Source organism: Monodelphis domestica, chromosome 4, assembly GCF_027887165.1.
Source record: "Monodelphis domestica isolate mMonDom1 chromosome 4, mMonDom1.pri, whole genome shotgun sequence".
In the NCBI taxonomy this organism is placed as follows: Eukaryota; Metazoa; Chordata; class Mammalia; order Didelphimorphia; family Didelphidae; genus Monodelphis; species Monodelphis domestica.
The window spans coordinates 193855219-193882474 of record NC_077230.1 but is presented as its reverse complement, the minus strand read 5'-3'; positions in this window follow the sequence as shown (position 1 = coordinate 193882474).

Genomic DNA, 27256 nt, shown 5'->3' with positions numbered 1-27256 from the left:
GCTCCTTTTCTTGTGTATAATAATAGCTTTTTAGCTACTTTTGTGGCAGAAGTCATGGTTAGTCATACTCTTTAGTGATCTTATACTTTAACATTGATCTTTTCACTGTCTTTCAGGTTATTTGCAACAATGGTATAATCATATAACTACAATGGAAGAATGCTAATGTTAAAAAGATGGGTTTCAGTAGCAATAAGCAGCTGGGGATCCCTGAAAGCAATGCACATCATTATCCAACTACCCACTCTCCTGCCACTACTGAGTTCTGGGTCTAATCTATTGTCCATCTGTACTGCTTGGCCAAAATAATGAATCTTACTCTGAGCAATTTGCATTTTTCATCTTCTTTCTACAAGAAAGTTCTAAAAAGTACTTGAATAAAATAATTGTAAATGACAGAAAACCATCAAAATTTTGGGGAAAACAAGGTAAAGATATCATTTTGGTTTTGCCCATTCTTGTGCCTTGGATACATGAAAAAATTAAACATCATTCTGAAAAACTATCTCTAAAGCCCCTACTAGCTTGGGCTAAAAATGTACAGTAAAGCACGTATCCTTCCATATTGGAAAGGATATTTCTGTTGTAGCTACTACTGTCTCTTATTCCAGACTGGTTGCATGAGCAGAGATTTCACTTGAGTTGTTTATATATTAAAAAAAAAAAGAAGAAGATGAGAAATGGCACTGGACTCTTAATCTTATCTTTCCCTTGTCTCTGTCACCTTAAGGCAAGCTTGATACAGTGCTTAATAGTCCAATTGGTCCTATCCATAGTCAGTGATCAAGATTAGTATGTAGAGGGCACCTGGGGAAGACAAATGCTGTGACCCCATCTGTTTGATTCACAGATTTGGAAGAAGATATTTACATCTACCATTAGTGCCCAATGTGACTTTTACAGCTGTGTTCATCAGACTCTGCTTCTAAAATTCAGATGTTGCATAAATCCAAGTTCGTTTGACAGGAGGCACACTGTGATGATAGCATAGAGATAGGGAAACAGAGGAGACAAAAAAGTAGCTAAAAAGAGAGCAAGAGGATGGAAGAGGCAGGATACATACCCAAAGGGAGAGGGCTTAGGTCAGCCATTCACTTCTCAAGCTGTCACTAGAGTATTATTAATCTCTTTAATTTTAGAAAACCTAGATCCTTATTATTTCTCAGCTGACAATTTCAGCCAGGTTTGGACCTTTTCTTTTACCTACTTCTTTCTGCTCTGTGCTCACACACTGCACCAAGGGTTATGCCAACCTCGTGATACCATCATCAAAGTTCAGTTGCCTTCCAAATCATTTCTTAAATCTGTCACTTTCTCTTCATTCAGATAATCACCACTCTAATTCCAGTGCTTTTCATTGTCCAACCTATACTATTGCACAAATCTACTATTTGGTCTATCTGCATTCAATTGTCCCTCTCCAATCTGCCCTCCACAATAGTTGGCCAAAATGATGTTCTAAAAGTACAAGCTTCCATCATGTCACTCTCCTGCTCGCAAAGCCTCAGTGGCTCTTGGAGGATAAAATACAAACTCTTTAAGCCTTTGTAATCTAGCTCCATCCTCTCATTCTAGAATGATAACATATTACAGAATTATTACTGCCTTTTACTTTACTTATTTTCCTTTTTTAAATTTAATTTAAATTTAATTTTCTAATTAATTCATTTATAACATTTTTCCATGGTTACATGATTCAAGATCTTTCCCACCCCCTTCACTCCCTGCTCACACAGCTAACGAAAGGTACCATTCCATAACAGGGATATGCCAATTGTTCATGCATTAAGTTTTCCTTGTGAATATTTATACCAGGGAAATCATTAATATCTACAAATCAGGACTTGATTATATTGTTCTGTTGATTGTCTGGTTTTAAGAAAGTAATGGAGAAGAGGGCAGCTAGGTGACTCAGTAGATTGAAAGCCAGACCCACAGAAAGAAGGTCCTTGGTTAAAATCTGGTCTCAAACACTTCCTACCTTGTGTGATCCTGGGCAAGTCACTTAACCTCCATTGCCTAGCCCTTCTCACTCTTCTGCCTTGGAACCAATACACAGTTTTGTTTTTAAGACAGAAGGTAAGTATTTAAAAAAAGTAAAAATAAAGTAATGGAGAAAATGTTAATAAGGCAGATTATTAACTGCAGATTTATAAACTTAAAAGTTTGGCTTGGGTATGTTTTCTCCTTGGAAATCTGGTTGTTAAATATTTATTATCTCTCTCCCTGCTTCTACAGAATATTACATCTCTTACCTCTGTGCCTTTATATAGACTGTCCCCCATGTCTACCATGTACTTTCTCTAGACTTCTGCCTCTTGGAAGACCTAGCTCCCTCCAAAGAGTGGTTCAAGTGCTATTTACTGTAAGAAGAATTTCCTGACTTCCCAAGTTACTACTAATTCACCCCCTGCCTGGAATTATTTTGTATTTATTTGTATGTATTTTTCTAAGTTGAATTTAAGGTCCTTAAGGGCAGAAATGATTTTGCTTTTCCTGTTTTGTTCTCAGCAACTAGTTTATAGTAGAGACTTAAATAAATACTTCTTGAATTGAAATGACTAAATTAATTCAGGACTACATATTATCTCCCCTTGCTCCCTTGCATCTTCTTATTTATATTGTCTATCTCTTGTCCACATAATTTTAAAAAATTCTTCGTTCTTTGTTCATGGAAAGTGGGGAGGAAGTCGCTTTCATATATCTCATACTTCTTTAATGACTTCCTACTCTACCTATTATCTCCATAGAGTGATTTTCCCCAGGTTTAGCCTCAGATATAAGCATAGTTGTAACTTCAAATATCAGGATAATCTCTCTGTAATATTTCCCATATTTTTTCATAGGGGCCTGGAATTCCCCTAAGGAGAAGACACAAAAGTCAAATACCCCATGGAGAAGAAATACAATTACTTCAATATTTCAATGGACTTTTTATTGCATTAGTTTGACCCTGTAGCCCAGTGGTACTGAAATCTAAGGTGTTTCCTCATCCAATGTAACTGATATAGTTTCTTTTCTGTACAAAAAGGTTCAGCTCAATTAATTGGACACTTTTCTCTGAATACAAATAATTAGATATGTTACTATATTATGCCTTGTGTATATTGTAGTAAGAAGGATAATTTATATAGAATGGAAGTCCCAAGAAGTTGTCCAAGGTCACATAGTTAATAAATGGCAGATGTGGGATTTGAACTCAAGGTCCATGCCTCTGGAGATTTGTTACACTGTACCATGTTGCCTCCACCAGAATATCAAGTGAGCTCTCTATCATTCCTAATTCCATCTTATTTTTGGTTGTACATGTCCTTGTGGATGTCATTTAAAGAGTTTCTCTTTTCCTAAATCTATTTTTCACCCCATCATGACTTCTAGTCCCTTCATATGACATTACTTTCTAAGACCATTATATTACCCTGCTCGTAATTCACTGCCTTTCTTCCCAATACTATTACACCAAATCAATTCCATATTGTCCCAACAGTTTAGTCTTTCTTTTGACCTATTGTCATTGGTCTCTTTAAAGACCCCAAACTTGAACTGTTACTGTTATCTGCCTCATTCTCTCCTACTCATGAGTAATTAAGCAGAGTAGAAGTTACTTAAATGAACTGACTATGTACACAACTATTTTTTTTAATTTCATTGAAGTAAATCAATCATTTTACTCTTTGTTTAATTGATTTCCTATCCTATTCTCCACAAGAGCTGTTCTCTCTAACCTTCTCTTTTCGAAACTCCGATATGCTCCCCTCCTACCATACTTTTCAAGCATCTTTTTTCTTTATTGAGAAAAATGAGGCCATTTTCTATGAGCTCCCTTTTCTCTCATTTCCAAACCCCTTTATATCATTATACACACTCACCTCTTTTCCCTGAGTCTCTGATAATTAGATGGCTCTTCTTCTTGCCAAAGTCAATGGTTCTACACATCCACTTGTACTCCCATCTACTCTGATATTTCCAACTGGTTTCACCCACAATCTCTCCTCTTTTGAATCTTCCACTGATCCTTACATGTTTCCTTCTCTACTGCCTTTAAATACTCCCAAATTTCTCCATCCTTAAAAACTCTAACTAGACCCTATCATTCCTTCAAGTTATTAGCCCAAAATAGTACTTCCTTTCTTAGACTGAATGCTAAAAGAAAGTGTATTACTCTTTCTTTCACTCTCATTTCCTGTTCAAGCATTTGTAATCTGGATTCCAACAAATTCATTAAACTGCAAGTTCCCTTCAAAGTTATTACTGACCTCTTCATTTTCAAACCGGCTGACCTTTTCTTAGTCCTCATCATTCTTGACCTCTCTGCCTCATTTGACACAGCTGGTCACCCTCTCTTTCTGAATGTCCTCTCTGTTTTGCATCTCCATAATTAATAATGGATATTTTCTTAATCAAGTCAATAAACATTTTTGAGCTCTGTGGAAAGGAAACTAGATGAACAGTTGGTGGGGGAAGGGGCAACTGAGAGTGGCACTTGGGTCTTGTGACTAGCACTTCCTTCCTGCCGGGTTTGGTCTTCCTTCCTGGTGTACGAGGAGAGAGGAGCTTGTTCAGCCCAGTCTGGAGTGATGTGCCTCTTCTTGGTTCAGCCCGAAGATTCAGGCCCAATCACTTATGAAGGTCAGACCTGTTCTTGTTTGCTTTCTGTCTACTGCCAAGATTCTGAATTAGACAAAGTGAGGGCTGATATAGAGTAGATGGGAGAGATGGTGATGATATGAAAAATGGGGAATAATGTGAGGTTTGTATGGGGGTATGGAGGAGTTGAGGGGAGAGAGGGAATATTGCTTGGTGAGTCAAAGGAGAGAGATGCCCCCTGCCGAGAGGAAGCAACAGAGGTCCAATAAGGTCTATTTGTCTTTGAATGACTGAACTGATGTTCAGTTCCCTCTATGCCCATAAAAGAGAGTCCATTTATCTGACTGGGAATTCAAATAATATCAAGTTTATTAACCAGTGGAATTGGAGTTCTTTCTCAGCTTCAGAGCTGAGGCCAGGCCCAGAGGCTGGCAGAGGGTTTCTCCCACACCCATCTACTCTATATCAGTCCTCGCTTTGTCTAATTCAGAATCTTGGCAGTAGACAGAAAGCAAACAAGAACAGGTCTGACCTTCAGAAGTGATTGGGCCTGAATCTTCGGGCTAAACCAAGAAGAGGCACACCACTCCAGACTGGACTGAACAAGCTCCTCTCTCCTCCAACACCAGCAAGCAAGAATCCCCAAACCCGGCAGGCAGGAAGTGCTAGTCATAAGACCCAACTGCCACTCCCAGTTGCCCCTTCCCCCACCAACTATTAGTACAGTTTCCTTTCCACAGCTCCTAGTAGGTGTCTAGGTATTTGTTCATTCCTTTTCAGTCAAATTTTATGGTTCACAATCCATATCATTCATCATAACTCTGTACCCCAATTTTCTGTCTTGAGAGATTTTTGTTTTCTTTCTATGCTCTTCTTGTAAAAGGAACCCCAGTTCCTATGGATTTAATTATTATCTCTATGTAGATAATTCATTGATCTATTTATCCTATCTGAGTTTCTCTCCTCATCTCCAGTTCCACATTATTACCTTTCTATTGGGCATCTCAAATTAGATATCCCAATGACACTGCTCACTTAACATGTGTGAAACAAAATTCAATATTTTCCTTCCCACCACTACCATCGAGCATCCCCCTCTATTGTACTTCATTATTTTCATTAAGAATATTGCCATGGTCTTAGTCTTTCAGGTTCATATGTTTTTTTCTTTTTTTTTTCTATTCTGTCATTGGTGAGGCAGGGGCAGTGGAGGAGCTGGATTGAATGGAAGAATTAAGAAAGTACACTAAGCTTGCTCCACGGAAGGGAGGGAGTCTCAGAACTCTTCATGGAAGTTCTGGGCATAGTCCATTAACTTGCTCCTCACATAACCTTCCCTCCTCCCAAACCACATTTACTGTAACTTCCTATTTTTATTCACTATTTCCAAACCCAGAACTTTATTTCTAATTTCATAGCCACCTTCTTAGATTAGGGTCGAATTCACCTCTCATCTAAGTTATTGCAGTAGCCCCTAAATGACCACCCTGCGTCTACTATCTCCCCATACTCCCTCCCCATACTTCACATGGCTTCCAAAGATCACATTTCTTTAAGCACTGATCTAACGATGTCATTTTGCTACTCAGTAAATTCCAGTGACTTCCTATTGCTGCTAGGAAAAAAAGAAAATCCTCCAATTTATAAAGCCCTTCATATTTGGCCCCAATCTACGTTTCCAGTTTCATTACAAACTACTGTACATCACTCCTTTTTTCATGGGTCAAGGTCTAGACCTCCATCTCTGTGCTGTCATAATGACCAACCCATCCCACTCCCAATCCCGAAGTGATTCCCATTACACCCCAGGGAATCTCACTTCATGTTGTCATCTATACAATGTCTCCCAAACTGCTAGTGCCCTTCCTCACTATCTATTTATTTTGCATTTATCATATGTAAATATTTCACATTTTGTATTTATGTGTATCATATAAACACATATACATATATGTACATGTATACACATTCATATTTGGCATTTTTCATAGTAAAATTTATGTTTATTGAAATTGTCACAAATGTTAAGATATAAAAATAGTTTAAAATCTTGTTATATTCTCCATCATGGCAGAGGCACGAGTTACATTCTTCTGGATAATTCTTAAAGTTCTTGAGAACTCATCTCAAACTATGAGAAATATTACTATAAGTCCAATAGCTATCACATATTATACATCTATGCATATGTACATATATGATATACATATATATATTCATTCAGGGTGTCCCAAAGGTCTTAATGTATTTTCAGCTATTAAAAATGGTATTGATCCATAAAATAATTTGCATTAAAATTTGGGGAATTCTGTATATATATATATATATATATATATATATATATACATATATATATACATATATATATGTATTACTGTTACTCCCCCAATGGAATATTAATTTCTTGAAATCATTGTTGACTTTATATTATATAGGCATGAATTAAAAAGCTTTTGATTTGGTAGATTGATTCTTCCATATAAACAATCTACTGTGTAGCAGACATTATAGTAGGTGCTGAAAACAAGAGGCCAAAAAAAGGCTTCAGAATTTTACATTATTCTGGGAATACATGGAAATTTGGTAGGACAGAGAACAACATATACACAGGTAGGTGATGTAAAATAAATAAATGTGTATATATGTCTCTGTACATACACACACACACACATATATGTTTAGTGTATATGTGCAGTGTTGTTTTTCTCCACTCATGCATAACTTTTTATGTTCCCATTTGGGTTTTTTTTTTGGCAGAGATAGTGGAATGGTTTGCCATTTCTTTCTCCAGTTCATTGTATTGGTGAGGAAACTTGGGCAAACAGAATTAAGGGACTTTCTCAGGATCATGCAATTAATAAATATCTGAAGTCAGATTTGAATTCAAGAACATGGATCTTCTGACTCAGTCCATACCTGCCACTCTATCCACTGCATCACCTAGCAGATATATATGTCACTCCAGCAGGAGTTAGCAATTGAGCTGAGCCTTGAAGGGAGTATAGAACCTAAAAGGAGAGATGAGGAGGGAGCACAATCCAGGTTTGGGGACAGCTTGTACAAAACGATGAAGAGAGGACATTGAGCATCGAAGTCAGGGAACAAGTAGACTAATTTGACTGGAACACAGAGAGCTTTAGGGTCAGGAAGGTGAAACCAGTCAGGAAAGATGGGTTGGAGCCCCATTGTGAAGAGCTTTAGAAGAGAAGCCTTAAAGTACAGATGGCCCAGGAGGAGCAGCTTTGGGTCTATACTTCAAAGAATCTATAATGTCATTAGTATGGCTATTCTATCCCCCTAGCATGACACAGAGCCCCCACAAGCCCTCTCATCCTGGGACATTTATGTCTCTTTATGTCTTTGTGAAGATCCTTCCTAGTAGATTTAACATTCCTCTCTTTTAAAAATACCTACATGATCCTCTGACACTGTATGACCTGGGCAAGTCACTTGGACTCTGTTAGCCCAGTTTTCTTCTCAGTAAAATGAGTATAATAATGATGCCTACCTTCCAGGATAGCCAGAAAGATCAAATGATATAACAAATATGAAGTGCTTAGCACAGTGCTTGTCCCATAGTAGGAGCAATATGGATGTTAGCTGCTACTATTATTCATTATACTTCATGTCCATACCAACAAATGATTTGGGCTGTCCATTCATTATCTTATGTGTGTGCTACACAATAATAATATTAATTAATTATTACTATTAATTATAATAATTAAAAATAACTAGCATTAATATGATGCTTTAAGCCTTCAAGTTTAAGGTTTATAATTGTTTTATAAATCTTATCTCATTTTCCCCTCACAACAACCCCAGGAGATGTGTTGTTGTTGTTGTTGTTATTCCCATTTTATAGATGAAGGAACTGAGGCAAACAGAAGTTCCATGAATTCTCCAGGGTCGTAAGGGTAGTGAGTGCCTGAGGTGATATTTGAATTCATTGTCTTCCTGACCCAAAGTCAAGATGACTGGTCTATTTTTTTTCTGGTCACAAATGTTTTCAGTGATATATTTTTATAGAACTTCTTTCACACAAGTCATCACTGATAATATACCACCAAGAGGTTATATATGACTTACAATCACATGGACACATCATACCCATTGTAGCAAGTAGCTTTTAATAAAGAGAGGTCAGAATCAGTGGGATAATAGAGTAAAGGATGAATGGCACCTCAGAGGTCATTCAGTCTAACCTTCTCACTTGACAGTTGAAAGTGAGGCACAGAAGGTACCTGGAGGGAGAGAATCAAGAGCTAAATCAGAGGACCCAAGACAAAGTTCAGCAGAATGCTAAGATGGCACCTTTTTCCTGAGTTTCCTTTTCCTGAAAAAAGGAAGATTTGGGGAAATGTTTTTTTTTTAATATTTTATTTGATCATTTCCAAGCATTATTCATTAAAGACATAGATCATTTTTTTCCTCCCCCCCAACCCCCATAGCCGACGCGTAAATCCACTGGGCATTACATGTTTTCTTGATTTGAACCCATTGCTTTGTTGATAGTATTTGCATTAGAGTGTTCATTTAGAGTCTCTCCTCTGTCATGTCCCCTCAACCTCTGTATTAAGGCAGTTGCTTTTTCTCGGTGTTTCCACTCCCATAGTTTATCCTTTGCTTATGAATGCTGTTTTTTCCCCCCTGGATCCCTGCAAGTTGTTCAGGGACATTACACCGCCACTAATGGAGAAGTCCATTACGTTCGATTTTACCACAGTGTATCAGTCTCTGTGTACAATGTTCTCCTGGTTCTGTTCCTCTCACTCTGCATCACTTCCTGGAGGTCGTTCCAGTCGCCATGGAATTCCTCCACTTTATTATTCCTTTTTGCAAAATAATATTCCATCACCAACATATACCACAATTTCTTCAGCCATTCCCCAATTGATGGGCATCCCCTCGTTTTCCAATTTTTGGCCACCACAAAGAGCGCAGCTATGAATATTTTTGTACAAGTCTTTTTCCCCATTATCTCTTTGGGGTACAGACCCAGCAGTGCTGGATCAAAGGGTAGACATTCTTTTATCACCCTTTGTGCATAGTTCCAAATTGCCCTCCAGAATGGTTGGATCAGTTCACAACACCACCAGCAATGAATTAATGTCCCTACTTTGCCACATCCCCTCCAGCATTCATTACTTTCCATAACTGTCATGTTAGCCAATCTGCAAGGTGTGAGTTGATACCTCAGAGTTGTTTTTATTTGCATCTCTCTGATTATCAGAGATTTAGAACACTTCTTCATGTGCTTATTAATAGTTTTGATTTATTTATCTGAGAACTGCCTATCCATGTCCCTTGCCCATTTATCAATTGGAGAATGGCTTGATTTTTTGTACAATTGATTTAGCTCTTTATAGATTTGAGTAATTAAACCTTTGTCAGAGGTTTCTATGAAGATTTTTTCCCAATTTGTTGTTTCCCTTCTAATTTTAGTTACATTGATTTTGTTTGTGCAAAAGCTTTTTAATTTGATGTAGTCAAAATTATTTATTTTACATTTTGTGATTCTTTCTATGTCTTGCTTGGTTTTAAAGCTTTTGCCCTCCCAAAGGTCTGACATGTATACTATTCTGTGTTTACCCAATTTACTTATGGTTTCCTTCTTTATGTTTAAGTCACTCACCTATTTTGAATTTATCTTGGTGTAGGGTGTGAGGTGTTGATCTATTCCTAGTCTCTCCCTCACAGTCTTCCAATTTTCCCAGCAGTTTTTATCGAATAGTGGATTTTTGTCCCAAAAGCTGGGATCTTTGGGTTTATCGTATACTGTCTTGCTGAGGTCACTTTCCCCCAGTCTATTCCACTGATCTTCCTTTCTATTTCTTAGCCAGTACCAAATTCTTTTGATGACTGCTGCTTTGTAATATAGTTTAAGGTCAGGTACTGCAAGGCCCCCATCATATGTGTTTTTCTTCATTATTTCCCTGGATATCCTCGATCTTTTGTTCTTCCAAATGAACTTTGTTATGGTTTTTTCTAAATCAGTGAAGAAGTATTTTGGTAGTTCAATGGGTATGGCACTAAATAGATAAATAAGTTTGGGTAGGATGGTCATTTTTATTATATTGGTTCGTCCTATCCACGAGCAGTTAATGTTTTTCCAATTGCTCAAGTCTAGTTTTAGTTGTGTGGAGAGTGTTTTGTAGTTGTGTTCATATAGTTCCTGTGTTTGTCTCAGGAGGTTGATTCCTAGGTATTTTATTTTGTCTAAGGTGATTTTGAATGGGATTTCTCTTTCTAGTTTTTGCTGCTGAGCTGTGTTGGAGATGTATAGAAATGCTGATGACTTATGCAGATTTATTTTATATCCTGCAACTATGCTAAAGTTGTTGATTATTTCAATTAGCTTTTTGGTTGAATCTCTAGGATTCTTTAAGTAGACCATCATGTCATCTGCAAGGAGCAATAACTTGGTCTCCTCCTTGCCTATTTTGATGCCTTCAATTTCTTTTTCTTCTCTAATTGCTACTGCTAGTGTTTCTAGTACAATGTCAAATAGTAGAGGTGATAATGGGCATCCTTGTTTCACTCCTGATCTTATTGGGAATGCATCTAGTTTATCCCCATTGCAGATGATATTAGCTGATGGTTTTAGATATATACTGTTTATTATTTTTAGGAATGACCCTTCTATTCCTATGCTTTCTAGTGTTTTAATAGGAATGGGTGTTGTATTTTATCAAAGGCTTTTTCTGCATCTATTGAGATAATCATGTGGTTCTTGCTGGTTTGCTTGTTGATGTGGTCAATTATGAGGATGGTTTTCCTAATGCTGAACCAGCCCTGCATCCCTGGTATAAATCCTACTTGATCATGGTGAATGATCCTTCTGATCACTTGCTGGAGACTTTTTGCTAGTATCCTATTTAAGATTTTTGCATCTATATTCATTAGGGAGATTGGTCTATAGTTTTCTTTCTCTGTTTTTGACCTGCCTGGTTTTGGAATCAGTACCATGTTTGTGTTGTAAAAGGAGTTTGGTAGAACTCCTTCTTTGCTTATTATGTCAAATAGTTTGTATAGTATTGGGATTAACTGTTCTCTGAATGTTTGATAGAATTCACTGGTGAATCCGTTAGGCCCTAGGGATTTTTTCTTAGGAAGTTCTTTGATGGCTTGTTCGATTTCATTTTCTGATATGGGATTATTTAAGAATTCTATTTCCTCTTCTGTTAGTCTAGGCAGTTTGTATTTGTGTATATATTCATCCATATCCCCTAAATTGGTGTATTTATTGCCATATAATTGGGCAAAGTAATTTCTAATGATTGCCTTAATTTGCTCTTCATCGGAGGTGCTGTCCCCCTTTTCATCTTTAATGCTGTTAATTTGCTTTTCTTCCTTCCTTTTTTTAATTAGATTGACCAGTACTTTGTCTATTTTGTTTGTTTTTTCAAAGTACCAGCTTCTTGTCTTATTTATTAAATCAATAGTTCTATCACTTTCGATTTTATTAATTTCTCCCTTAATTTTTAGGATTTCTAGTTTGGTTTTCTGCTGGGGGGTTTTAATTTGATCGCTTTTGAGTTTTTTCATTTGCATTTCCATTTGATTGATCTCTGCTCTCCCTAGTTTGTTAATATAAGCATTCAGGAATATGAATTTACCTCTGATTACCGCTTTGGCTGCATCCCAAAAGGTTTGAAAGGATATCTCGCCATTGTCATTTTCCTCGATGAAATTATTAATTGTTTCTATGATTTCTTCTTTAACTAAAAGATTTTGGAGTATCATATTGTTTAATTTCCAATTGGTTTTAGATTTGGTTTTCCATGTACCATTACTAATCATAATTTTCATTGCCTTGTGATCTGAGAAGGCTGCATTCATTATTTCTGCTTTTCTGCATTCGTGTGCTATGTTTCTGTGACCTAATGTATGGTCAATCTTTGTGAATGTGTCATGTGGTGCTGAGAAGAAGGTGTATTCCTTTTTATCCGTATTTATTTTTCTCCATATGTCTATTAATTCTAATTTTTCTAAGATTTCATTCACTTCTTTTACCTCTTTCTTATTTATTTTTTGATTTGATTTATCTAAATTTGATAATGGTTGGTTTAAATCTCCCACTAATATGGTTTTACTGTCTATTTCTTCCTTCAATTCTCCTAGTTTCTCCATTAGAAATTTGGGTGCTATATTATTTGGTGCATACATGTTCATTAATGATATTTTGTCATTGTCTAAAGTCCCTTTTAACAAAATATAATTACCTTCCCTATCCCTTTTGATCAGGTCTATTTGTGCTTTGGCTTTATCAGATATCATGATTACCACTCCTACCTTCTTTCTGTCAGTTGAGGCCCAGAAGGTCTTACTCCATCCTTTAATTCTGACCTTGTGGGTGTCAACCCTCCTTATGTGTGTTTCTTGAAGACAACATATGGTAGGGTTTTGGATTCTAATCCATTCTGCTATTCGTCTATATTTTATGGGTGAGTTCATCCCATTCACTTAAAAAGTTATGATTGTCATTTGTGGACTCCCTGGCATTTTGATAGCCTTCCCTAATTCTAACCTTTTCTTCTTCAGCTCTACCTTTTAGTCCAGTGATTTACTTTGAATCAGTCCCCCTTGTCCCCTCCCTTGATGTTTCCCTTTTTAGTCCCTCCCTTTTTGTTCCCTCCCCCTCCCCCCTCTCTTTCCCTCCCTTTTTGTTTTCCCTCTCCCCCTCCTCCCCCCCTTGGTTTTCCCTTCTCCCTACCCTTGTTGGGTAAGTTAGAATTCAAGATCCCAATAGATCTGGATGTTTTTCCCTCTCAGAGTTGATTTCCCTGAGATTAAGGTTTAAGTAAAAAACCCTCTCTCCCTCTCCTTCTTATAGGAGTTTTCTTCCCCTCCCCTTCACATGTGAATCTTTGTGTGAGAAAGATTATTTTATTTGGTCTTTCTTTACCCCCTATTTATACATTACATTTTCCCCACATGTTAGTATACATAGATTCATAGAAATGTAGTCCTTATAGAAGAGAGTTTGAGTAAAAGAAGAAGATAACATTTTTCTCCTTTCCCCTTTCCTTAATATTTACCTTTTCAGGTATCCCTTGCTCTTTGTTTTTCAGTATCAAACTTTCCACAGAGCTCTGGTCTTTTCTTTGCAAAAAGTTGGAAGTCTTCTATTTTGTTGAATGCCCATACTTTCCCTTGGAAGTATATAGTCAGTTTTGCTGGGTAGCTGATTCTTGGTTGAAGACCCAGCTCTCTTGCCTTTCTGAAGATCATGTTCCATGCCTTACGATCATTCAGAGTAGAACTTGCAAGGTCTTGTGTGTCCCTGATTGGCATTCCTTTATATCTAAATTGTCTTTTTCTGGCTTCCTGTAGGATTTTTTCTTTTGTTTGAGAGATTTGGCATTTGGCAATTACATTCCTGGGAGTTGTTTTTTTGGGGTTTAGTGTAGAAGGTGTTCTGTGAGCTCTGTCAGTGGCTGTATTACCCCCTTGTTCCAGAATCTCTGGGCAATTTTCTTTGATTATATCTTGTATCACGATGTCGAGTTTGGTGTTTATTTCTGGCTTTTCTGGAAGTCCAATTATTCTTAAATTATCTCTTCTCCCTCTATTTTCCAGATCTGTCACCTTGTCAGTGAGATATTTTATATTCTCTTCTAATTTCTTGGTATTTTGGCTTTGCTTTATTAATTCTTGCTCTTTTACCCGATCGTTGTCTTCCAGTTGCCTGATTCTGGCCTTTAAAGCCTGGTTTTCCTCTTCAGTTTGGTCACACCGGTTTTGTAGATGCGTGAACTTCTTTTGCATTATTTCCCACTTTTCCTCCCAGAAGGCTTCCATCTTTTTGGTCATTTCTGATTCAAATTCTTCCTGGGTTTGTGGAGAGTTTCCATTTCCTTTGGAAAGTTTTGGAGCATTTTCTTGTGTATCGTCTTCTTTCTCCTCTGTATTTTGTATTTTGGCTCCTTAGAATGTGTCCAAAGTCGCCCCTTTCTTCTTATTTTTCTTGGGATTTGGGGGCTTCTGTGCTTCTGTGGAGTTTGCCATCTCTGAAGGGGGAGGATTAGCTTTTCTTATCTCTGTCTGGTGTTCAGAGGCTTTAGTCCTGGGCAGATTGTCGGTTCTATGAGCTTTCCCTGGGTTAAACTGAGTATGCCTTAAGGCAATGACTTTTACTGGAACTGGAATGGAAGGATCCGGCCAGGGGGTTACACTCTCCCCTGGCTCTCTCTGTTTCCCTGTTGCTAAGGTGCCCCCTGGACTGGACTGGGTCGGGTTGCTTTCCGGAAGTTGCCTTCAGAATAGCTGGCCCTGAGGCTGTTTTGTCGGCCCTGAGGGTTGCTGTTGTTTCAGAGGACCCTGCTCTCTGTGGGGGGCGGGGCTGGGGTTTCCAGGAGCCTTGGACTCTGCGCTCCTACCCCTTAGGTCTGAGTGATCTCTGGTTCTGGCTTTTGAGGGCGGCCGTACCTTTTCATCCAGGTCCAGGTCCAGGAGGAGGATTCCCAGGGTCTATGCTGTTGATCGTTTTGAATTTCGGCGCCCTAGGAGCATATAGTTTGAGATCAGTCGGGAAGTGTTTCCGGAGATCTGAACTTTAGCTTTCTCTAAGCCACCATCTTGACCGGAGGAAATTAAAAAAAAAAAAACTATTTATTAATTGTGAAAACTTCCCAAAGAGAAGGCTAGAAACTTCTTACAAAGCACTGGCATTCACAAAGCTCAGTTATTTTTTTCTTCCACCTAAGAAAATACATCAGAGATTCTCTTCAGTGTCTTGGAAATTGGACTGCTTTTAACAACTGAAATGAAGGAACCAATGAAGAAATAAATAAAAGATCATCTGATGTTAATAAATCTTAAATAAGACTTGTTCCCATGTATTTTATGTTCTAAAACAAAGATATTTTAAGCAAATTTCCTAAATATGTGCTACACAGAGAGACTCAGTCTTTAGTCCTGAATTGGACCGTTCATCCTGAGCTGAATGTGGTTTTTGCTTGACACAGTGATGTTTATTCTTACAATCTATTTCACTAATCAAATGATCTTAAAGAACATGATTCATCAGGAGAGTAATAAAAGATACTAAACATTAATGTGAGAGGCTAAAAGCCTTTGGATGAATACCAGTTCAACCAAGTATCTATTGTTTCTTCTAGGTAAAGTCTTTTATTGATATTTGTTTATTTAGCATCCTGGACTGTCACAGATGAAGGCTTATGCCAATAAGCAACACTTGAAGAAATGAGAGAAAGTCTGGATGTCTACCAAATCTTGTGCTTTATCAGAATATTCACACTATCTTGTTAGAGGCTAGAGTTTGAAAAATGTTTCTTTTATAATCACATACTAGTTATCTGGCTATTTATATACTGATATGACTATCTTGACCCAGGGACACCGAGAAATGTCTATTTATGTTGATTGAACTATTTTTTTAAAAACACAGTAAAATAAAAAAATCTTACAACCAAAATGGGTTTTAGGTTAATAGCTTGTTAAAAATATAAGTGCAAAAAAAATTCTAATGCTTTAATTTAGAAAAAAAATGTTTTTAAAATCACCCACTTATTTCTCCTGCAACAGATGTTTTACTTATATTTGCTGAGATCTTCATTTAAAAACATATCATGCATTCTGAATTAGTTATTCTATGACTATAATTTGCAGTGGGACTTGAATAAATTGAAGGAGCCATAATCCACTGAAGATGATTCATAAAAAAGCCTTTACCTTGAAATTTCATAAGAAATGGGAAAATTCTTAGTTCGGTGCTTCCTGATTGCAAACTTCGGGATACAGCATCATTAATAGCAACATTTCATATGCTTTATTAGAAGTTTTAGAATTGCTTCTAGCCAATGTGTTTTTTTCTTCCTATAATTTTTATTTGCTAATCTAGCAAGATTACTATTTTTAAGGCTTGAAGAAACAGAACAAAGGGGGAAATAAGTGACATTTCAAGGCTCAAGAAGAAAACTAATAACAACATTAAGAATAATATTTATTCTAAATCTTGTTTTGAGAAAGAAACAAGTGTTTTGTTTCATGGCTTACTGAGCAGAAACATTATTCATCAGGATTCTTTAAATTCTTATCTACTTCCATTCAGAATTTGCAAGTCTTTTATATCCATATCTTAAATCTGTAAAACCCCAACTAAATTAAAAACATTTGTTTTCCTTTAGTATATTTCACATTTGCATAAACGGAGTAATAAAAAATGGTGCTTTTAAAAATATTAAGTAGCATCAGTCAAAATTGTTAGGAAAAAAATATATATATATAATTTTTAGCTACTGGTACCCCCCCCCATATGTGCAGGCTTAGAGTTATAGGGGAAAAAATAAGAGTAAAGGGATAAGAAAAGGACAGGAGAAATAACTGAAACTTGGGCAATGAATCAAATTTTCAAGAGTTGGTGTGCAGTTAGAGAAGATAAAAGGATTAAGGACAGAACCTTTTGGAAAGTCAAATTTTAGAGAGCCAAAGGGCCTGAAAAGCCAGGAAATCATGTGTTATGGTAGAAAAACTGAATTTGGAGTCAAATCAGGCTGTCACTTATTATGACTATGACTTTTGGCAAGTCACCTCATTTCTCTTAGGTTTTCCCTCTACAAAATAAAGAGTTTGGACCAGATGCCCTCTATGGCATGTTCTAGTTCTACAAATCTATAAACTTCATCTTATGACAACATATAAACAAGTTTTATGACTACAGAGGCACAGTTCTGAAAGCTAATAAGAAACGTTTCCAAGTAAAGACTACTATCTTCTGATGTTGAGGTTTGTCTAATTTTCCCTTAGTACTATTTATCATTTGATCAATTAATAAACATTTGCTTTGCAATCATTTTAGCACCATAAACTCACCATAACATCTGAATACTTAAGACAGTTGTGTGACTATTTGATATACCTTACCTCCATAAGTAGTCAACATTGAATTTATTTAGATCTCTAAACATATAGAAGATGTTGAGTAAACAAAAAGCTCATATACCAAGGAGAGTCAGATCTCCTGGTCAAGAATATCAAAAAGGCTACCAAAAAGATGCTTTCTTACATAGTGGGCAATTCCAACTAGTGTCTTGAGAGAAGTTCCACCTGATCTGTATCCTGAACAAGGCAAAGACCATTAGAAATTTGTTCCCTCTAAGAATACTATTTGATTCTTCACATGGAATTGAACTATGGTTAAAAACTTTCTTAGAAAGGAAAGAAGAAGAAGAAGAAGAAGAAGAAGAAGAAGAAGAAGAAGAAGAAGAAGAAGAAGAAGAAGAAGAAGAAGAAGAAGAAGAAGAAGAAGAAGAAGAAGAAGAAGAAGAAGAAGAAGAAGAAGAAGAAGAAGAAGAAGAAGAAGAAGAAGAAGAAGAAGAAGAAGAGAAGAAGAAGAAGAAGAAGAAGAAGAAGAAGAAGAAGAAGAAGAAGAAGAAGAAGAAGAAGAAGAAGAAGAAGAAGAAGAAGAAGAAGAAGAAGAAGAAGAAGAAGAAGAAGAAGAAGAAGAAGAAGAAGAAGAAGAAGAAGAAGAAGAAGAAGAAGAAGAAGAAGAAGAAGAAGAAGAAGAAGAAGAAGAAGAAGAAGAAGAAGAAGAAGAAGAAGAAGAAGAAGAAGAAGAAGAAGAAGAAGAAGAAGAAGAAGAAGAAGAAGAAGAAGAAGAAGAAGAAGAAGAAGAAGAAGAAGAAGAAGAAGAAGAAGAAGAAGAAGAAGAAGAAGAAGAAGAAGAAGAAGAAGAAGAAGAAGAAGAAGAAGAAGAGGAGGAGGAGGAGGAGGACTTAATTTTAGAATAAAATGTTGATATGGTCCCAAACAAGAAAGTCTTTAGACCTCTTGCTTGTGGCTTTAGACTTTGAATTCAATTCCTATTCATGAATGCTTATTCATGAGAAATCTTTAGCAGCTGTTTAATCTACTGTGTGGCCCTGGGTTTTGTGCCCACCATGCTGATCACATCACCACCTGTTCAGTCTCTTTCCTTTAGCATAGGAAGACAGCTTGTCAAAACTCTGAGATCATTTTGTTTTCATTTGACACACACTGTTCTTTATTGGCATACAAGATGCCATGGGGCCCAGGCACCCTGCAACCCTGAGGGGAACAACTTTGTTGCACAATAAAGTCCAAAGATTCTGTTCACTGGCACCACCTGCTTTTTATTTTTCTGCCTGCCATCTCATATTTTCCCTCTGAATTGGGCTCATTATTACTCTGATTAGTAAAAACCATTTCCCCTTTTTCCCTTTTCCTCCTCTCTGAGAATATCACCCACAACCCTTCTTTAAATAATCTAAAAAGGTTTGTCACCACACACTACATATAGGATAGGGGCTGAGAAATACACAAAAAAATGGAATCGTGAGTTTATAATGATTGTAAAGAATAAATCATGTTCCTAGAAGCAAACTATAGATACTTATTCTACCTAAGTCTCTTTTCCAACCTGAGTTTCTTCTTTTAGACACAGTGATTGATGGATTTGGTTTGACAAAGCCAGCACTATCTCAGCCTTCCAAACTTTACTTCCCTTAGTCCTCTGTTCTCATGGTTCCCTTTGGCAGGCCAATGAAATCTATGGATTGGATAAAGTTTTTCAATATTCAAATATAAGCAGATTTAAAAGGGAAACCATTTATACTTAAATATGGTTTATTTTTTAAACCAAGTTTATGAACTCCATGTAAAGAATCTCTGCAATGTACCTGGAGGGGTCTCTTTTTGATTTTCAGTCCCAGGTGAGAAAGATCCTAGGTTCCTAATCCTGGAATTTCTTCTTCTTTTACCCTTTATCGTTGGATGAAAAAAATCCAACTCAGCATGTAGATTGTTGTTTTTGTTTTGTTTTGTTTTTGTTTTGTGTTTAGCAAGCAGAGGCACTTTTAATTTGAATACATAGGAATTGTTCATTTTGATGGGAACTGGATTACAAAGATCAAGTCATTTAGGGCTAGAAGAAATTTTAGATATTGTCTTGCACAATTATTTCTTATCTTATAAATGAAGAAACAGAGACCCAAATAAGTGACCCAAATTCAGCTTTTTTTTCTTACTCCCAACCACACAGCATCATCTCTCAGTAAATTTCAAGTATCTTGCCATAAGACTCCTCAGTGTATTCCCCAATTCAGGTATATGGTCTTATAGCTACTAAATCCTTATTATTCCTCCTTCGGTATCAAGAAAAATGACCCTGACCAGTCTATCTTCTCAACATAGTGGAGACAATGTGGTATGGTAGTTACTTTCTCTAAAAAAACTAATAGATAAACTCACAACAGTATTAGTGGCTATACTCTGGCATCTTGGCATATGTTTCAGACTAGCACACTAGCTTTCTCTGCAAAGGAACTGAGTGATCACTTGCTTCTATCACTCTCATATCCCCTCTCATTGAATAGCTTAAGAGGATAGATTCCCTAGGGCTAATAGATATTGGATGTTTATCCCTATTCTCATCGTAGTGGTCCCAACCATTTCATTATTGACATATGACTCATGCTTCTCCCCTTCCTGAAGGAGTGGTTTACTAGATTCCAGGCTAACATAACATTCTCTAGCAGATGGCTCATACCAACAAAAGAGTTCTCCACCCATTGTGGCAGAGTCTGCTGCTACAACATGTAAGTAAAATGACCTACCTCTACCATTTAGGTTTGCCATTCAACTGTATCTACAGGAAGAAATCAATAGCCAATATAGATTTCAGATAAAAATCAGGTTTTTTTTTAAAAAGCACTGATATTGATCTATTAATTTAAGATCACTGAATAACCAATTTCTATGTCAAATTTCTTTGATTTCATGATCTGAAGTAAATAATCAGGGAATCTCTATCAGGTTTTGGTTATGCATGCTATATTCTGAATTTTGTCTTCTGAGTCTGACTCTTTTTTACTGTGTTTGGACTTCATGGGAAAAAATTCTCTAATTCAAGTAGATGGAAAGTCTATACTAGCAAAGAGAAATAAATAATCAAAATAATTTTCAAGACTTGAAAAAAACTCAAAGCACTTGCCTCATTTTCCGAACATTGTTTCATTTTATTTAGAAATAGTTTTCATCTTAATAAGCTAGCTAATTTTTGGTCTTTAATATTGAACTGTGTAAGCCATCAAAAACAAAGGTTTATTTTGATCTAGTATTGTAAAGTCTGAGAAATAATAATTTGATGAATTCAATCTCATTAGTCCATTCCTCTTATCTTACAATTGCCAGAGAAGAAGGAACAAAATTAATGTCATTGTTGTTTTGTAGTTTGATTGTTTCCCTGTCAACCTCTGTTTGTCCCAGTTTCCTTAACTGTAAAATGGGCATAATAACAGAACCTACTTTGCCTGGTTGTTGGGAGGATCACAAAAGATATTATCTTTAGGGCACTTTGCACAATGCTAATAAATGGTAGGCACTCTATAAATGTTTATTCTTTCACTCTTTTCTTTCCTATCTCAGCATTAGATAAATATTCATAATTTCTCAGTACTCACAATCCTAGATTTTCTCTAATTCCTTCTACTAATAATGGATATTTCCTTTCTTTATCATATTAAAAATAATAATTACTGCTTTATATTTTTTAGGTTTTTCTTTTCTGTTTAAATATCACTGAGTCAGAGAGTATTTGAACTTTAAAGAACTATAAAAGACATTCTACACTGTTCATCCTTCCTCATTATGTGTATAAGGAAATTGAGGTCCAAAGAGGTAGCGTTTTTGAGAGTTACAGTGCAATCACTAGAAGAAAGCTTTCCTATTCAACATTCATTACAGTCAACCAGATCAATTAAGAATAAGAATTTCTTTAAGCTACTATTTTGCTGAAGGGATTTTTCAAATTCAGAATCCTTAGAAGAAATCTCCTAACATTCATTAAATAATAAACATTAAATAAATTAACTCTTTTGTTAATCAATAAAATAAAGAGAAGATAAAAGTAGGAAGAAAAAATAAACATGATTGCTTAAGACAAATAAGGAAAACTGACCCAAAGGTCAAATAATTACTACCAGGGACAATCAGCCCTTTTCTTTGAGCTCCTTGTTTGCTTTGAATTATTTCAACTTTCTTTTCCAGTTTACAAATGCCTTCTGAATTAGGCAGAAATGGAGCATTTTTTTCTTCATTTCTTTCTACGTGTAATTATTCTGGTTCTTTCCTTCAGTAGGGTATGTCCGCAGATGCAAAATACCATTTAGAATGTTCTCAGAGGCATCTGAATAATCTCAAAGTGTGTAAAAACGTCAATAGGTATCCATTTAAGAAAGAGAGAAGTATTTTTCTCTTATTTATATCAATGTTAACTTTGAGCATCACTCAAATGATTTAGGGGCTATAGCCAAAGATATGTGAGATATGAGAGTGACAAGAGAATGAATGAATGACAAAACATTTATTAAATCCTTACTTTATTCCAGGCACAGTTACAAATACAAGGAAACAATTCCAATAGAAGAGAAATGCATACTAGAAGAAGGGAGTGACAGAAATGTTCCAGAAGGGACTGAATTCTGGCTTCAGGCAACATAAGGAATGAAAGCAAAATTAGAAGCCTAAATAGAGGGCAGGGAACATGGTATCAAAAGGAGATAGCTAGACTTCATAATCTAAAGTATGATTTTCCCCCCTCTTTCATGGGAACAAATATGATCATTAAAACATAGAAGACTATTGTTTCAAAATGATTCATGATTTCATCAGGCCAGTAATACCTTCAGGGTAGAGAGTTATTTCCTTTAATGGATAGTCTTCATGAACTGCTGAAGTGAAAGAGTTATAACTCAGTGGCCAATCTTCTTTGAATTCAGTCAACCTAGTTCTTCAACAACAAATAGATTCCATTCATAAACCTATAGTCAAAGCCTGTCCTACCAGGACTTGCAAGTCATTGACATAGACTCCAACAACCCAAGATCAGCCACGTGTAATGATAAGGTAGGAGAATAGGATCTCCATGGAAGCAGAAAAGAGATAAAAAGAAAATAAACATTCATTAAGTGTCTGCTATGTACCAGGCACTGTGCTAAGCTCTTTATGGGCATTATCTCATTTATTTCTCATAATAGCCCTCAAGAAATATAGCCTCAGTTTTCTCATCTCTAAAATGAGGATAATGATAGCACATATCTTACTGGGTTTTCATGAAGATCAAATATGAAAGAACATTAAAGAATTTTGCCTAGCTTAAAGCATTGTATAAATGTGATTTACTGTTGAAAGAGAAAACCACCTCCAAAAGAAGATATTTTAATGGAAAGGACCTAGATGGATTGGAAATGGGGGAGGGGGGAGGAGGGGAAACCCAACTAGGAACTTCCCAGGGCCAGTGAAGCAAAACCCTTTTCAAGTATAAAAAAAAGTTTATTGAGGGTAGAGAAATGACAAATAAAGTCCTAAATCTACACAGCTATAGCTCCTCCCACCAATCTATGCTCCCCTGCAGGGGGCTTGCTCTTCTGGTCTTCTCAAGCCCTTCTTATTCTTTCCCTGATCTTATCTGGACCTCAAAAAGCTTTCTGACTACCTACATACTAAGATTGTTTTTAAAAGGCTGAGGATGCAGGACTCACAAATGTACTGAATCCTTACCCAAAGCCTGGGGTTGACTTCCTAGGTAAACCAAAAGTTCCAGGTGACAAAACACATGGGGTTTACCTTAACCACGTTGTTTCTAACAGGTTGATCGCTGTACTTCAGAGAAAAGTAGGTCTTCTCCATGGCAGCTCTCCAACCCAGGAATTCCTAATCTTTCCACAAGATTTATCTTTTCCCAGGGGATGCCAGAGCAAAGAAAGATCCTCCTTACCAGTTCAGAGGAAAGGCAGATCAGGAGAGACTGTTAAACCCAGTAAACTCCCAAGATCCTTCTCTCCTTCCAGAATATTCTCCCAAGGTTTGCATCTAAATTCTCCTCCTTTCCTCTTAAAGATAATCTGTGCATTTTTCTCTATCCCTTATCACTTATCCTTATACTGTCTAGGTTTACTGTCTGAGGGACAGCAATCTTCAAATTCATATTTAGATTTTTTAAATAATATTTTATTTGATCATTTCCAAGCATTATTCATTAGAGACAAAGATCATTTTCTTTTCCTCCCACCCCATAGCCGATGCATGATTCCACTGGGTATCACATGTGTTCTTGATTCAAACCCATTTCCATGTTGTTAGTATTTGCATTAGAGAGTCTCTCCTCTGACATGTCCCCTCAACAGCTGTAGTCAGGCAGTAAATTTTCCTCGGTTTTCTACTCCCACAGTTTGTCCTCTGCTTATGGATAGTGTTTTTCTACTGGATCCCTGCAGATTGTTCAGGGACATTACACCGCCACTAATGGAGAAGTCCATTACGTTCGATTATACCACAGTGTATTAGTCTCTGTGTACAATGTTCTCCTGGTTCTGCTCCTTTCACTCTGCATCACTTCCTGGAGGTTGTTCCAGTCTCCATGGAATTCCTCCAGTTTATTATTCCTTTGGGCACAATAGTATTCCATCACCAACGTGTACCACAATTTGTTCAGCCATTCCCCAATTGAAGGGCATCCCCTCGTTTTCCAATTTTGGGTCACCACAAAGAGCGCAGCTATGAATATTCTTGTACAAGTCTTTTTCCCCATTATCTCTTTGGGGTACAAACCCAGCAGTGCTATGGCTGGATCTAAGGGTAGACATTCTTTTATTGCCCTTTGGGTATAGTACCAAATTGCCCTCCAGAATGGTTGGATCAGTTCACAACACCACCAGCAATGAATTAATGTCCCTACTTTGCCACATCCCTTCCAGCATTGACTGCTTTCCTCTGCTGTCATGTTGGCCAATCTGCTAGGTGTGAGGTGATACCTCAGAGTTGTTTTGATTTGCATCTCTCTGATTATCAGAAATTTAGAACACTTCTTCATGTGCTTATTAATAGTTTTGATTTCTTTATCTGAAAACTGCCTATCCATGTCCCTTGCCCATTTATCAATTGGAGAATGGCTTGATTTTTTGTACAATTGATTTAGCTCTTTATAGATTTGAGTAATTAAACCTTTGTCAGAGGTTTCTATGAAGATTTTTTCCCAATTTGTTGCTTCCCTTCTGATTTTAGTTACATTGGTTTTGTTTGTACAAAAGCTTTTTAATTTGATGTAGTCAAAATTATTTATTTTACATTTTGTGATTCTTTCTGTCTTGCTTGGTTTTAAAGTCTTTCCCCTCCCAAAGGTCTGACAGGTATACTATTCTGTGTTTACCCAATTTACTTAAGGTTTCCTTCTTTATGTTTAAGTCACTCACCCATTTTGAATTTATCTTGGTGTAGGGTGTGAGGTATTGATCAATTCCTAACCTCTCCCACACTATCTTCCAATTTTCCCAGCAGTTTTTATCAAATAGTGGATTTTTGTCCCAAAAGCTGGGATCTTTGGGTTTATCGTATACTGTCTTGCTGAGGTCGCTTGCCCCCAGTCTATTCCACTGATCCTCCTTTATGTCTCTTAGCCAATACCAAATTGTTTTGATGACTGCTGCTTTTTAATATAGTTTAAGGTCTGGGACTGCAAGGCCCCCATCATATGTGTTTTTCTTCATTATTTCCCTGGATATCCTTGATCTTTTGTTCTTCCAAATGAACTTTGTTATGGTTTTTTCTAAATCAGTAAAGAAATTTTTTGGGAGTTCCATGGGTATGGTACTAAATAGATAAGTTTGGGTAGTATGGTCATTTTTACTATATTGGCTCGTCCTATCCATGAGCAGTTAATGTTTTTCGAATTGCTCAAGTCTAGTTTTAGTTGTGTGGAGAGTGTTTTGTAGTTGTGTTCATATAGTTCCTTTGTTTGTCTCAGGAGATAGATTCCTAGGTATTTTATTTTGTCTAAGGTGATTTTGAATGCGATTTCTCTTTCTAGTTTTTGCTGCTGAGCTGTGTTGGAGATGTATAGAAATGCTGATGACTTATGCAGATTTATTTTATATCCTGCAACTTTGCTAAAGTTGTTGATTATTTCAATTAGCTTTTTGGTTGAATCTCTAGGATTCTTTAAGTAGACCATCATGTCATCCGCAAAGAGCGATAACTTGGTCTCCTCCTTGCCTATTCTGATGCCTTCAATTTCTTTTTCTTCTCTAATTGCTACTGCTAGTGTTTCTAGTACAATGTCAAATAGTAGAGGTGATGATGGGCATCCTTGTTTCACTTCTGATCTTATTGGGAATGCATCTAGTTTATCCCCATTGCAGATGATATTAGCTGATGGTTTTAGATATATACTGTTTATTATGTTTAGGAACGACCCTCCTATTCCTATGCTTTCTAGTGTTTTCAATAGGAATGGATGTTGTATTTTATCAAAGGCTTTTTCTGTGTCTATTGAAACAATCATGTGATTTTTGTTGGTTTGCTTGTTGACATATTTAGATTTAATAAAGCATGATGTTCTTCAACTTACTCAAAAAATGTCTCTAAAACTATGACTTAATCCATAAGAGTTTTTTATGTCCAACCAGGTAAAAAAATCCCACTCTGATCATTCATCAATTTATTCCACCTCTGACTTGAAAGGGGCCCCAGTAAACAAAGTACCCAGGAGAAATGTCATGAGCAACATTACATAGAGCTCCCTCTAAACTCATTGTTGAAAGATAATATGGGTCCAACCAACTTGAAAGTAAGTGGCATACTATTTTAGAAGATGAATATTAATGTAATTTTAAATTAATTAAGTAGGATATCATTTTCATTAGGAGTGCTGAGTCTTAGAGTCCTGTTGAAACTATGCCCATTTCAACTTTCTGATACTATAACAACCAAGGGATTGTACCATCTAATACTCTACACAGTTTTAACTGTCTCCAAAACATGTTTTTAAAGGAAGGATCACATTTTGCATTGAAAGAAAACTAAGCAATTAACTCAAGAATTTCATTCTCTTTATATTTCTACAGAAATAACAATGAAAAGGGGAGGATGTTTCAAAGGCACAAATGTATTTCATAGAAATGGACAGATTTTCATGTCTCTGTGTTTCTAAATCTCAGTAGACACTCCAGCTTTTAAAAAGTGTCCAATTTCAGAGTAGAAAAAACTCCTGGAACAAGGTTGTTTCCACTTTTTATCTTTTATCTCTTTAGACATAAAGGTTTGATATCTTTTCTGTGTATAACACTTTCCCTTTAACATCAGAACTATTGGCTCTTCAGAACAACATTATGCAATGACATAATAAATAGGGAGCTGGCCTTGAAACCAAGAAGACCTGGGTTTAAATTTAAACTCTAATCACCAAACTTTGTAGTTCTCTAAGCAATTTTCTAAGAGTCTAAGTGGTAGAGAAGACACACCTTGTAGTTATAGAAGGAATTTCCTTACCTGGATGTTCTCTATATCAACAAAATGATAGGTCTATTCTTATATGTATCTTATTGATGTACACAAGCTGGACCTTTGGACAATCATGTCTCTGATGGCGACAAAATACTCTAGTCTGATGTAACAAGCTGGAATTTTTGTCAACTCTGTCATCAATGGCTAAGGAATATTCTGAGCTTGATTCTTTTGAGACTACAAAACTTCAAATAATAATGAAATATTAAAGAAAATTTTTCAAGACATGGTCCAAAGATAATTCTGCTTAATATATTCAATTACTTCCATTTGGTTTATTCTCGTCTGTCTTTTGCTCTTGCAAAATAACATTTTCTAATTTTGAAGAAACCATGTAGGCAAGGAG